This window comes from Erpetoichthys calabaricus, chromosome 10, assembly GCF_900747795.2.
Source record: "Erpetoichthys calabaricus chromosome 10, fErpCal1.3, whole genome shotgun sequence".
Taxonomy (NCBI): Eukaryota; Metazoa; Chordata; class Cladistia; order Polypteriformes; family Polypteridae; genus Erpetoichthys; species Erpetoichthys calabaricus.
In genome coordinates this window covers 153568526-153584532 of record NC_041403.2, presented here as the reverse complement: position 1 = coordinate 153584532, position 16007 = coordinate 153568526, and positions in this window count along the sequence as shown.

The window sequence follows — 16007 nt, the reverse complement described above, 5'->3', positions numbered from 1 at the left end:
CTCCCACAGTCCAAAGACATGCAGGTTAGGTTGACTGGTGATCCTAAATTGTCCCTAGTGTGTGCTGTGTGTGTGTGTGTGCCCTGCGGTGGGCTGGCCCCCTGCCCAGGGTTTGTTTCCTGCCTTGCGCCCTGTGCTGTCTGGGATTGGCTCCAGCACACCCCCATGACCCTGTAGTTAGGATATAGCGGGTTGGATAATGGATGGATGGATGGATGGATGACTAACCACAGAGATGCAATATGCACAGCTAACCACCACTACAAACTACATGTTGCATGTGGAAAATATCATTTTGGGCTGGAGTATTTCCTTAATTTATTTTAATATTAATCCATCCATCCTTTTTCCAACCCGCTGAATCCGAACACAGGGTCACAGGGGTCTGCTGGAGCCAATCCCAGCCAACACAGGGCACAAGGCAGGAACCAATCCTGGGCAGGGTGCCAATCCACTGCAGTTAATATTAATGCATTATTAAAATAGTTCTCTTAACCCAAATTTATTTCAAATTAATTAGTTATTAATGGAAATTCATATCAGCAAGTAATGCAAAGTCCTTCTTAAGATCTGGTTTGGGTGACAGGTTTACAAGTGTAGCACCCTGTCCGTTGCTCGTCCCCACTTGGAAAAGAACAACTCTGGTCTGCTGTATGGTTGCGAGACATGGATGCTATCCAGTGAACCTGAGACGAAGACTGGACTGCTTCGGTACTGTGTCTCTCCAGAAAATCCTGGGGTACCACTGGTTTGACTTTGTGTTGCTCATGGAGTCCTGAATGAGGCACATTACCTGCATTTGTGAGCGTCAGTTACGGCACTACAGCCATGTGGCGTGTTTCCCGAGGGTGATCTGGCTCGTAAGATCCTCATTGTTGGGGACCCAAGTGGCTGGACGAGGCCAAGGGGTCGCCCACGTAACACCTGGCTGCGGCAGATAGAGGGTCATTTCCGGAGGGTGGGACTGGACCGCGTGTCTGTCTGGGGGGTTGCCAACCGGGATCCCAAGTTGTTTCGTTGTGTAGTGGGTGCGGCAACACGCTGTACCAGTGCATGCTCCCTGACTTGACTTGACTTGACTGGTCTGCTGCCACTCTACTAGACTATAAAAGTGGATAAGTAAATGGAGAGAAGAATAATGAAATTGAATCGCACAATGCAATCAAGGAGTAAGCAGTGTGTCAGAGATCCTAAAGTTGAATATTTATGCACTACAGTAGTTAGATAAACTAAGATTTGACATTTTTACACCCAAATTTACATCAGCTCTCTGCACAATATTTACAAAATTGAATAAATATTTGGTTTGAAAAGCATGGATTTGGCAGCAAACGACTCCTAAAGCATTGCCTGTCTGACCTCTTCTTGGTAACTTACCCGGGCTGCTCTCTCTTTTCAGTTGAGATACGCTAAATCGTTCATCTAAGAACAACATTTACAGGCATGCTTAGATAAATTCAAACTTCTAAGACAGGCCCGTTTGCTGATGTCAGTTGTTTGGGAGGAGATTAAAATAACAAGGCATTCCTCTGCATTCCATTAAAAAGGATTCATCAAGTGCCTCTGAGCACATATTTCTTATTGATTGTGCTGCTGAGTGACATTTAAACAAAATCAGTAAGATTTTTATATAAAGTCTTTTCATAACTGCTACATCCATCACTCTCGGCAATACCTGGTGACTCACCAATGCATCAGACTGAATTAGCAGAAGATTTCACTTTCCTGTGTCATTACAATGAAAATATCAGTTTCCGTCTTGAGGATTTGGGTTAAATAAGCAATTTCTTCCTTTCTTATGAAAAACTAAGAATATTCTCTAAAGAATTGTGTTGAATTGGAGGACTGGAACAATAGCCGAGGTTTCAAGCCATTATAATAAAAAAGACTCAAGTGACTTATTCACTAATAAAGCATCGGTGATTTATTACACATTTAATGCAACTCACAAGATTATGGGGCACAGAATATAATGGTCCGACCGTGTAATGAAAGAATGTCCAGTGACATGTGAGATGAAAATTCAAAAAAGAAAAGTATTTGTGGCTAAATGACAGGCTAAAGTCAGAAATATAAAGAAGGTCTCACTAATAACAATGTTCAAGATCCATCCATCCATCCATCCATCCATCCATCCATCCATTATCCAACCCGCAAGGCAGGACACAAAGTGATTGCCATTCTTGGATTTGCGATTCTTTCGAGAATCGGGGGCTTGCTGGTGTTACTTATATTTAAGTGCTAATGACTGACAAGTGAGATGCAGTCTGGACAGTTAATCAGCAGCTCTAGTCAGGATATGCTAAACTGAAGCAGTGAGTCTTCAGTCGGGATTTAAAAGCTGAGACCGAAGGGGCATCTCTTATAGTAGCAGGCAGACATTTACAAAGTATTTGCCATCTGGGGGTGCATTAAGCCCCCAAGTATGTGGCGGTTTAAGGGTTAACTGACTTATTAAAATGTCTTTTGCTGTTCATCAGTTTTTTCTTTAGCATTGTTGCTATTAAACGGAGTTCTATGGGTGACTCAACACTTAACGTTGTCCTGTCTCGTTCTATACTACACCAGACAGAATCAGATGAATAAAGCAAACCCTTGCAGGCTCTAATAAGGTCTCTGTGTCAGCTTCTTTCTTTATTCTAGGGACTGCTAGGGTTGTAGCACCATGTGATGTTTCATGATTGAGTCACCATTTTGCCACATCAACCTAAGTGACTTGACACCTTGTTGTAAAACTCATTGTGGACAAACGTCATTTAGTTTTCACAAGTATTTTGTGACAGTGTGACAAAACTCCAAGGAACACGGAAATCATGGAATGTCTGAGTCACGTTTGCACATTCTCTCCACGTCTGTGTGGCTACTTCTAGGTTCCCTTCTCTCAGTGTGTTCCCTGGTACTCCATGTTTTCTTCCACGTCCCGCATATTGATTGGTCAGTCTAAGTTGGAATGGTGTGAGAGTGTGACCATGTGCTTCAGTACACCTTCATGGCCCATCAGGATTTAGCTCTGCTTAGGACCCCATGTTGCTGTTATAGGCTCCTGAACCGGAGGATTCCTAATAGATTAAGCAAGCAAGAAATGGTTAACGGTCTCTCCTCTCTTCTCTTTGTGTATCCATTTTCTGTATTTTGATGGAAATTTTAGAGAACGTCTTGCCACTTAAAGCAATAGAGAAAGAATAGGGAAGTAGAAGTAATTGAATGTCTGGGAAATCAGAGGAGAAAAGGTTTGATGCGGCCATTAGAACATGCAGAATAATTGAAAAGGGATGTAACTCAATAGAAAATTAGCTGTCAACCGCAGATACTGAGGGCTGCATAATCAGATTGCATAGAAGATTCCATCAGTGACCTGACAATTAATCCACACTGTGTCTCAATTTAGCAGGTCAGCCTGATGCTGCCCATTCAATGAAGATGGACTGCTTCTGCTTTATGCACATGTTCAGTCACTAACCCACATGCTGTAAGAACTTGCACTTTGACAAATCCTTTATCTCTCTTGTGATGTATTAATTAAAGCCTACAAAAATTATTAGTTGTACCGCGTGTACATAGAATATTGGGTAAAGACTAGACAAACTAAAATACATAAATATTAAATGTATTTTTTCTTCTTTTTACAGAGCATATAAAAAGTATTCACCCCTTTTGAAAGTTTTCTCATTTCCCATCTTAATAAACTGACAAGTATTTGCGTATGTGTCTGTGTATCTGGGTACCCAACCGGGACTATGTTCTGTTAGATGTTAGTGTTTATGATGCACCATCTGTTGGAATGAAAAATACAATGTATTTTATTACTACAAACATTTGTGATGTGCCATTTGTTGGAATGAAAAATGCAATGTATTTTATTACTACATGCAATACAAAATGCATTCCCATAGATGGTGCAATGCAAAAGTTAACAGCAATAAAGACAGAGTAAGGAAGTAGAATTAATTTAACACCTGGGAAATCAGAGGAGTAAAGGTTTCATGTGGCCATTTGAATGTGCAGAATAATAAAAAAAATGGATGCTCTGAGGTACCCTGAGGTTTATATTAATTTCTTAGATTTCAAGATGGGCAGCATGCCTAGTATTATTATACAACTTTGCTAATATCTTCTTTCACTTTGAATTTAAAGAGTCTTTTCCTGTTGATCAGCATCAAAAAAAGTCAAATTAAATCCACTATGTACAACAATAAAATATGAAAACCACCATGGGGATGAATACTTTTTTATTGGCACTATATAAAATATTTCAGTGTGCAAAGGCACATACAGCTTTATGCGAGGATTAGTGATGAGCAAACCCTGCTGAATTTGCTCTGCATTGAGTTTGGTGAAATCACGTAAATACTGTATCTGCGAACTTTGAAAAGCACTGAAGTCAATGGGGAAGGAGGACTTGAACTACTATTGAATGGATTATAATGGTGCAATGGTCTTTTATGTGTCCTTAAGGGCTAAGTAAAGTCTGCCAACTATGCTGGACCAATTATTGTGGCCAAATATGTGATTTGAACTGTGAGGCACCAATGCCATTGCTAACCACAACAACACCACGCCTCAAACAACAAAAGATTGAATACAACAAATAAAATACATCTAATGGCCACAAACTAAATGAAATATAGATCAATGTGCTCACAGAGTTCTAATCTTGGGGCACATATTGGCAGCTCAGGACTGGCTCATTATATTGTTTGAAGTTGTGACTCCAGGCACAGACGGAACACGTTTTTAGTTTCCCGTGTATCAGTGCAGATACTGTGTTCTTGCTTCTTCCATCAAGAAGAAAGAAACACCTTGTAAATAGTAATACACCTTTTGTTTTTATGATTTCACAACGTGCCCTGTGTTTCTTGATGAAGGAAGGTCTCCTTTAAGGCTTGTTTTGAGATCTTGCTGGACAAATGGCTAATATGCATGCAGAATTAGCCATGCGGTGCTGCGCTGCCGGCTCACAGGGATCAGAGTTATTCATCCGGTGATAGTACTTGTAATACTGCCACTTTTCTATTGTCACACACATGCACATGGGGGATAGTTTACAGGCTCAAATAGTGTTATTTGTCAGCCAGACCAGGGGTTGGTGTTCTCACCAGATCCTTTCTCCTCTTGTTCCTCTGCAGTTCAGCCAAAGGCCCTGCCTCTCAATGACATCACTACCAGACCACCCACTGTTGACATCATTTTTGTACCCAGTATCCACCTTCCTGTCACATCAGTTCCTGTTCCAGCCACCTGACTCCACCTCTTCCTCCAATCCACCATATTTATAGCGTAGACTCGACCCGTTAGTCAGTTCATTTGTGAACTCTGTTTCCGTAAGGACATGTTTCTTTTCTTTTGCTGATTTTTCAGTACATGGGGTGGCTATCCCCAAACCTTTTTCCGTCTGCTGCATAATTTTTTACCACACTGTTTATATATTTAAATACTTGTGGGATGGAAACCTGACAGTGTTTGTCAACCTTTCTGGCTTTGGGACCCATTTTTACCTTTTTAACTTCACTGACGACCCACATATAGCAATTAAAGAGCCCTGAGAGTTGAAACAACTGAGTCGGGAAGAAGTTAGCGACGAAGGAAAATATCACACAACACTGTCCAACGCTTTTGTGGATGGCATGTGGTTAAAGCACCTCTCAGTAGCTGAAACGGCATTTTTTGTTTCTTTCCTTGAGCGCTGCAACCCAGTGGTGGCCGTGTCGGAAACGTTCTTACTGTAGGTATGCATGAGAGTTTTGTGCATGGCTGCTGCAGCTAGGTGACGTCACACTGGCCTCACAAAGCATCATGGATTGCTTGAAAAATAATGTTCGCCTGAGACGGCTACAGGACAAATTTCCAGGAAAATACTCATCGAACAAGCTCACCGGCGAACACAGCATATTCACTCAGAAAAACGCATTAGCGAGATTCACCAATCAGCCCTCGTGAAGGATTTAATTCCTGGTATGTGAATTTGCAAATAATATGGAACACATAATACACCGTGGATAAGAAAACAAAAGAGAGCAACAAAGAAGGAACATTATCTTCCAGATAATTAACATTTACATTTCTGCTGTGGATATTTAATGTTGCGTGAAATAAAGTACATCTGTTTTTTTTTATAAACCTTAATTTTAAAATAAGCAAATAATCAGCATCATCTTCATGCATGTGTAATTCACTTCCATTATAAACCCAAACTGTATTCATCATGCTTCACAAAACTCTGTTACTGTTAAACTATGGAAATCAGTCAGAAAATGAGATAATCCATCAAGTTTTTACAACACTCAGATGCACATACTGTATATAAATAACACAAAAGCAATATAAAAAGAAAATCACTGCCATGATAAGCATAAAACGCCATATTAATCTGTGCCTAACACCAATATTCAAGTGCCAGCGACCCAGTACACTGTATACAAAACCCAAACAGTGCCAGTCATGCAAGTAGACGGTCCCACATCATCTGTTTTTCTTTTTTTTAGTGTTTTTGGAGTGGTATAATAATGTAAAGTAAAATAAATCTACACCATAATATTCATTAAACTTTAAGCAGGGATTTGTGTTTCATAATTTAGCAAGTAAAGTTAGTCCAGCTTATGAGGCCTATGAAATATAGATAAAGGTTATATTTTATTATTCACAAATTACATTTCACTCAGAGCGCCAGGTTCATTTTTCAGTTAGCCTTATGCAAGTGGAATGACAACATTTTCTTTATTTCCATTTACTCATTTTAAATGTATGAATGGCTTCACCCTAGATAACTTCTAAATGCTGTACTCTTACAGGATATAGTAAAATGTAAAATATTTGACCTTTTTTAATCATTAAAAACAGTATTTCTTTAGAAACTGTAGAAGCAACGTTTTAAAATAAAAACTGCATTTTCTGAATTGATTTGGAAACGCTGGAGCATCTCACATTTTTGTGGTTTTTAACCTCCTTGGTGTTACTTGGGCTCCGAATTCTATGTAAATACAGTTAAACCCAAGTCAGACTTCGGGCAACGTGTAATGATTCTGCTATACAGTGTTAAGCCTCAATAACCCTTGGGACAGTATTCTGCTGCCACCTAGTGGTGATGAAATGACATAATTTTGCAAACAATCATGAATATTTGTATGCATTCTGTCACCAGTATTCGTACGTTGGGCAGAGCCTTCGACCAGAAAATATAATAGAAAATGAAAAGTCATAAAGCCAGGTTTAGAACAAACTGAAATAGAACTATTGCTCGAACTGAGCGATAGTGATGACAGAATGAATTAATCATCAGAACAGAACATGAAACTGATGCATGACTCGTTCCTGTATAACCAAACCACCATGATTTGCCTGGTGTCACACACATGTGAGTAGGAGGCAGCTGAAGGGCCTGAGTAATAATAATTCCATGCCAGACCAGGGGGCAGCGGGGTACACTGTCTCTTTCTGTTCCTTGCAGACCTTTCTCGGGAAATCCCATCTGCTTCCGGCGCTTCTGATGACATCATTTTTCCACTTCCAGTGCTTCTGATGACACCACTTCTGATTCCGGCGCCTCCGATGATGTCACTTCCGGTCCCAGCGCCTCTGATGACGTCACTTCCCACTTCCAGTGCTTCTGATGACGCCACTTCCGATTCTGACGCATCCGATGACGTCATTTCTGGTCCCAGCGCCTCTGATGATGTCACTTCCCACTTCCAGTGCTTCTGATGATGTCACTTCCGTTTCTGGTGCCCCTGATAATGTTACTTCCGGCTCTGGCGCCTCTGGTGACGTCTCTTCCGGTTTTTGGGGCCTCTGATGATGTCAGTTCTGGTTCTGGCACCTCTGATGATGTCACTTTCCACTTCCAGTGCTTCTGACGATGCCACTTCCAATTCTGGCGCCTCCGATGACGTCACTTCTGGTTCCGGCGCCTCTGATGACGTTACTTCCTGTACTGCCTAATAAAGACGCCATCTTTACTACCATACCCTCAGTTCTGTTTTGGACTTGGATCTGTGAACATCTCTGTTCTAATTTAAGCCTATTTTTCAGCCTTGGAACAATATACTGTATGGCTGGCTGCCCCAAACCTTCATGATGCCTTTGACTCATTTGTGCGACACTGGTGAATTCCGTCGCATGAAGCGTTACAGTGGTGTGGCAGCAGCTGTGGGGCAAAAAGGCAAAATGATTGCAGTCAAGTGCAAGGATAAGACAGACATCAGCCACCCCAGTACTTTTCACAATTCATCTGCTGTCTGTGTTCATGTGAGGGTGGAATGTGGAAGTCATTAAGCCTTGAGCTGTGGTAGCCTACAATAACAGAAGCAGCAGGAACTGACATTCTACTATCTCATGTGCAAGCAACAAATGTCACATTATAAGGACAGTGAATATAGAAAGATGCTTTTACTGTCCCCACAGTGACATCAGGCTATGTGTTGACGACCAATTCAAAAGACATCACACAAAGGACGTGTACTAAATCAGGATCAGCACAGCAGTGGACATCAGACTTTCCTTTCCTACCTTATTTATGTTGAATTTTTGGTATTTACATGTTTCTGTTACACGTAATAACATTTTGTTTTCATTTAAAACAAATTCAACTTTATTGGTTTGTTTTTTCAGGGGTAACACCTTGGAGGTTATAGGGCTTGATTATTTCATAAATCTCTGAGAAGCTACATTTGATAACACCTAATTCATTAGAACTGACTTAAAGAGTGACAGAATTTTGTTTGGTCAGCATCATTACCTTCAGTAATTAACACTTCTGTTTTTTCCATAATCAGAGACAAATAGTTCTCATCTAAACACTTCTTTAACTCACTGGCACAATTAATTAAGGGCAGAATTGGAGAAATGTCATTTGCTCTAAAAGAAAGTTATAATTGGATTTGACCTGCATACTAGTGAAAATTAATTTTAACTTTTCTAATGATAGTTCCCAATGTAAAACATGCTAAGTGAAAACAATAAAGGTCCCGGTACTGAGCCCTGCAGGACTCCATATTTAATTTCTGAGTATAATGATGGAGTGCTGCCAGCAGATTTCTGTATGTACTGGTAACAGTTTGATAAATATGAACTAAACCTGGCAGGCACAGGGCCTGTGGGCCCAATGTCATTTTTCAGCTTCTGTAATAAGATAGAACAGTCAATGGTATCAAACGCTGCATTCTCATCCAATAACTTAATTACTATGGAATTGCCACCATTGGGGATATCAGAATACAATACAATACAATTTATTTTTGTATAGCCCAAAATCACACAAGAAGTGCCGCAATGGGCTTTAACAGGCCCTGCCTCTTGACAGCCCCCCAGCCTTGACTGTCTAAGAAGACAACAAAAAAACTCCCAAAAAAACCTTGTAGGGAAAAATGGAAGAAACCTTAGGAAAGGCAGTTCAAAGAGAGACCCCTTCCCAGGCAGGCTGGGTGTGCAGTGGGTGTCAAAAAGAAGGGGGTCAATAGAATACAATACAATACAATACAATACAATATACAGAACAAATCCTCACTACAGTATAAAAATAAAAAAATTACAAGTATGGACCAGAATTTAACAGTAGATGATATCACATAATATGATTTGGATTTGTTTAGAATGTCATTTACAAAATGTGTTAGTGCCATTTCTGTGCTATGACCGGTGCAGAAGCCATCATGAGCCATTCAGGTGAGACTGAAGCTATGTGGTGTTAAATGATCAGACTCAACCCACTTAAAAAGAGGTTTGGGGCAGCCACCCGTATAACGGGTTTTTAAAAATCAAGACAGATGTGTCCTTAATGGAGTCCAAAACATTTTGGAAAAAAAGGCGTCTTTAAATGCCAAAAGAGGAAGTGACGTATTGGACCCGGAAGTGACACACATCTGGGCACCGGAACTGAAAGTGACATATATCCATGCACCGGAACTGGATGTGATATTCTTCTGGGCACCAGAACCGGAAGTGACATCTTCAGGGTTGAATCAGACAGGTTTTCCCATTTTTGGTCTGCAGAGACAACAAGAAGGTTTAACGCAACCCACAACCCCCTGGCCTGGTGTGGAATTACTTTCACTTGGTCCATACAGCTCCCTCCTATTTGCACGTGAAATGGGCCTATAATTATTTAGCATATGTAGGTCTAACTCTGGCTTTTTAAGTAATGGTCTGATAACTGACACTTTTAGCTCAACAGGAACGAGGCACAAACTGGGGACAAACTAGGAAGGGAAGGTGCAGAAGGGGAAGAGGCGGAGCCGTGGGATTCAAGCCGGAAGTGAGGTCGGTAGGAGGCGTGGCTAATAAGGGAGTGCAGGAACTGGAGGAGTTTTAGAGCAGGTTTCTCTTCAGGTGTTCTGCAGAAGAGGAAGAAGACAGGTTAGTGCACTTCATCAATCCCTGCCCTTGTTTTCTGCCCTCAGTTAACCCCTTAGCCTGCCACCCAAGTGCACGTGTCTGACAATGTTAACTATGCATTTTTGGCGGGTGAAGCTATCTGTCTGTTAGCCAGAAAACCTGGACTGTACACACTAGAGGAGATACAACGCATAAATTTGCCCTCAACAGGCAGAGGACAAACTGCACTTACGTTTAGCTTCAAATTCATCTTTGTCCTTGTGTTGGCAGTAACTTCTGTGACTTATGACTTCAGCTGGTTCACTGAGAAACCCTCAATTCAGGCTTAAACCACTCACTGGCAATTAACTTTGCACTGTTGGGTTCTTCTCCGTCATTGGATATCGGCCTTTACTCCAATTGTAATTTTGATTAACTGACAGATTGGAATACAGTACTTCATCACTCCACACTGTAAAACACTCTGTGCGTATGCAAGATGACGTTGTGCTTCACTTCTGCTGCTGCTTGTGCTTCGCTTCCATTTAGTCTCTCGTGGTGTTCTAAAGTTTAAGACAAACTCCCAAGCGCCACTGAAATCCTCCTTTGCTTGCCTTTTGGATCCTTTAAGTCTTGTTGGATGTTAGTAAGTGGAGCCCCAAAGCCTGGCTGGATGGGATTGGTCCTATCTCTATTAGCCTTATGTTGTTCTTTAACGTCTCCATGTTAAAACCATACAAGGTGATTTCTTCATCCAGAAGGCACTGTTATGTGGAAGAGGTTAAAACTGAAATTAAGAATAAAATAGTACTGCAGATTATTATCATTAGGAAGAGATAAACTGGGGAAAATGGCAAATGACAACTTCATTAGCAATTATCAGTTTGTTAACAGTAATATTGGGAACAGTAATATTAGGCGGAGTGGTGGCTCTGAGGCTAGGGATTTACCAGTTCGAATCCCAATAAAGGCCAGAAGTGACTCTACTCTGTTGGGAGGACAGAAAAAACAAAAAATCTCCCTGTACCCTCTGGGCATTCTACCTAACATAAATGATCAGTCCTCTTTGTATTTATGGTTTTCATGGAAGGACTTGATGATGGCGGTCACATGGACTTCTGGCCTTTAATCCATCAATGTAGGAACATCGTGGTGCTTTGATTAGGTGGTGGTGGGTTAGGTCACCACCACAGAAAACTGGGGAAAAAAAAACAGAAGAGAGAGTAGGGGTTAGTACGGATTTTGGAGCCACCATGAATAGTTATGATAATGAATTGAATATACAGAGCATCATGATTAAACAAAAATGAAGTTATGAGAAAGCCATGTTAAAGTAATGTGTTTTTAGCAGTTTTTTAATGTGCTCCACTGTATTAGCCTGGTGAATTCCTATCTGTCAGCTATTCCAGATTTTAGGTGCATAACAGCAGAAGGCCACCCGCCTCACCACTTCTTTTAAGTTTAGCTCTTGGAATTCTAAGGAAACACTCATTTGAAGATCTAAGGTAACGATTTGGAATATAAGATGTCAGACATTCCAATATACAGTATAAGATGGAGCACATTATGTAAGGCTTTGTAAACCATAAGCAGTAATTTAAAGTCAATTCTGAATGACACAGGTAACCAGTGTAGTGACATAAAAACTGAAGAGATGTGCTCGGATTTTCTTTTCCTAGTTAGGATTCTAGCAGCTCCATTCTGCACTAGTTGCAAATGATTTATGTCTTTTTTGGGTATTCCTGAGAGGAGTGCGTTACAGTAATCTAGTCGACTGAAAACAAAAGCGTAAACTAATTTCTCAGCATCTTTCAATTATATAAGAGGTCTAACTTTTGCTGTATTTCTTAAGTAAAAAAATGCTGTCCTAGTGATCTGATTAATATGCGATTTAAAATTCAGGTTACAGTCGACAGTCACCCCTAAATTTTTTACCTCCGTCTTGACTTTTAATCCTAATGCATCAAGTTTATTTCTAATAACCTCATTATATCCATTATTGACAATCACTAAAATTTCTGTTCTCTCTTTATTTAGCTTGAGAAAATTACTATTCATCCATTCTGAAATACATGTAAGACATTGTGTTAGTGAAACAGCAGAGTTGGGGTCATCAGGTGCTATTGATAAATACAGCTGCATGTCATCAGCATAGCTGTGGTAACTCACGTTATGCCCCAAGATAATCTGACCTAACGGAAGCATGTAAATTGAAAAGAGCTGCGGACCCAGGATAGAGCCTTGTGGAACACCATATAGGATATCATTGAATTGTAATTACCACAACTAACAAAGAATTTTCTACCTGCCAGGTAGGATTCAAACCAATTGAAGACTCTGCCAGAGAGGCCCACCCATTGACTAAGGCGATTTCTAAGAATATTGTGATCAATGGTATGAAATGCAGCACTCAGATCTAAGAGATCTGTCTGCATTTACTGTACCTGCAAGTTATTTACTACTTTAACGAGTGCAGTTTCTGTGCTGTGATTTGTTCTAAAACCTGACTGAAACTTATCAAGAATAGCATGTTTATTGAGGTGGTTATTAAGCTGCATAATGACTGCCTTCTCTAGAATTTTACTTAAGAAAGGCAGGTTAGAGATGGGTCTAAAATTTTCAAAAGCAGAGGAGTTGAGATTATTTTTCTTGAGTAGGGGTTTAACTACAGCAGTCTTAAGCACAGTCTGGGAAGACCCCCGTATCTAATGACGAGTTTACTATGTCAAGAATATTATCGATTAGCACGCACGATACTTCTTTGAAAAAACTTGTTGGTATTTGGTCAAGGACGCAGGTGGAGGGTTTCAGTTGTAAAATTATTTTATGTAAATCAGGTAAATCTATCCTGGTAAAAGAGTTTAATTTGTTTATAACGGAGTACTGGGGCTTAAGAGGATCTGCAGTGTTGAGGAGATATACTGTATTATTTCTAATATCATTAATTTTTTGATTGAAAAATATAGCAATAGCCTCACAAGTTTCACTGGAAGTATTTTGGAGGCATTCCATTGAGTTAGCTGGGTTTAGCAGACGATCAATCGTAGAGAATAAGACTTTGGGATTATTAGTATTGTAATTTATAATTCTCGAGAAATAGCAGCGCCTCTCAAGACGGACTGTGTTATTGTATTCTGTTATTTTAACCTCCACTATCTCATAGTGGATAGTTAGTTTAGTTTTCCTCCATTTCCACTCAGCTCTATGGCATGTTCTCTTTAAATCAGACACTCTTTGGGTCTTCCATGATATAACCATGCTAGAAGATTTTTTAACTGTCTTTTCAGGTGCAACTATGTCAGCAGCAGCTCTCACCTTAGTATTAAATTACATATATTATTAAATTATTAAATACAATAACACTCCAGGAATATTTCAGTCCCAGATGTCACTCCGTTTTATAAGGTGTCATGTCGATGCCATCACACGATGCGAATTCCAGTAAAAACACCCCCTAGAAATGGGAGTGCATCTTGACAACGCAACTACCAAAAATCTCATTGTTGTAAAATAAAAACACTGCAATAATAAAATTAATTACATTTCAGATGTATAATATAAACAAAACACATATGTAGAATTGTGGACCTCAAAACTGGCAAAAATGTAAAATGAGAATCCAGACAAAACTGTATTATATCTATAATCCTTTTTAATGCTTTCTCAATTCTAACACCCACAGGGATGTGTTTCAATAGTTGCGTTCCAAAAATGGATCAATGGATGGATGGGTACTTGTTGGTTTTGTTATGAACCGGAGTCCTAAGACACATAAGTCCAAAAAAGTAATAATAATCACTTCTAACAATGCCCACTGGAAGGGGATATACTGCCAAACCTCAGCTAGAATAACGGGCAAATACAGACGCTTCATAAAAATGCTTTGTCACATCGAGAAACTCCATTGAGCAAAATGGAGCTGGCCAAAAACACATTCCAAAGCAGACACGGTCCTAATACAGCATCCTAAGGTGAAATCAAACACAGAGCATGAAGGTCAAAACAAAGCATCGAAAAGGCATAAGAACTCAGTATATTTTGCAAAAAATATATTATATTATGTAATACCAGTAACGTGCAATGAATAAATAGACTTGACTTGAGCATTCATAGTTTTCATCCTTTTCTCTAAGTTTAGCATTCGTTTGCTCAGAGGTTGATGCGCTTGCTGCTTCCTGAGCAGCTCTTCTTTTCTCCAGCCTAGCGGCCCGCTTCTTCTCTTCTTTCGTCAGCATCTTTTTGCATTTAAACTGATTAAGTCAGTGTTTGTGTTGCAATTACTTAGTACATTTTCCTTAATTTTTCACTTAAACTGGGACTTAAGTCTTTAATCTGCCTCAAGAATGATTTAGGATATGAAGAGGTAGGGGAAGTGATGGCGAAGGTGGTAGGGAATAAGAACAGCGCCCGTACGCATGCGCCGCACTGCTGCCCTTCTGGCTGCTGCCGAGAGTTGATTCTACAATAAAATAAAATAAAAAAAGGGATAATCAAGGAGGTCAATCATCACCCCGAAAGTGGAGAGTAGAGGTCACGTAGTATATGTGTACCAAATTTCAGGTGAAACGGTTTGCGTGCTACAGGTGATTTAAAATCCTGGACAGACAAACGGACAGCCACAGTAGTGTATTAAATATAAAGATCATCTACTGTTGAATTCTGCTCTCTACTTGTAATATTTCTATTGTACTATTCTATTGTATTGAGGATTATTTGTGTTCTGTTCTGTGTATCATATTTACCCCACTTTATTTTTTTTGACACCCACTGCACGCCCAAGCTACCAGAAAGGGGTCTTTCTTTGACCTTCCTTTCCCAAAGCTTCTTCCATTTTTTTCCCTACAAGGGTTATTTTTGGGGAGTTTTTCTTATCTTCTTAGAGAGTCAAGGCTGGGGGGCCGTCAAAAGGCAAGGCCTGTTAAAGCCCATTGCGGCACTCCTTGTGTAATTTTGGGCTACACAAAAATAAATTGGGAACTTGTGTACTAAACGGACGGCAGTGAAACCTCCCACATGGAGCCCAACACTAGGATGGGTAGGGGGAAACGTTTTCCTTTGTCATGCCATCCATTTAGTACACAAGTACCATTAATAGCATTGTATTGTATTATAGGGCTGAGGGCGGTTCTTGCCAATGATTGGCAGGTGGCCCCACCTCTTGGGGAACCACCCACAAAACACACAAAACAGGCAGCTTGCATACATAGACACAATCAAAAACAATAATACAAATACTCTGTAACGGCCGACCTCTTACCCGGCCGGCAGCTACACCTCCAAGTCCTGTGGCCTGGATAATTTACTGAGCTGAATCTAAATATCAAGCCGTACCTCTAACAAATAAAAATTTTCCCCACAATCAACGGTTTAATTAAGCTCACAAAAACAGGTGATATGTAAAATAGGTGCGTAATTATATTAAACGAGCAACGACAAAAAACAAAATGCACAATAAATATATATATATATATCCCTTCACCAAAACAACAATACCATATATATATACACACACACAATAAACCCTCCCTTGCCCCTGTAACATATAACAAACAACACAAATACCAAAAACTGAATGAGATATGGAAATGAATGTGAACTTGAGTCCGGTTATAAAAAACTGTCCTGAATGCGGTTGACTGAACTAGCGAAAAATGAGTCGTTTGATTTTCCTCGGACAAAATGGAGCAGCCTCACCGTGAATC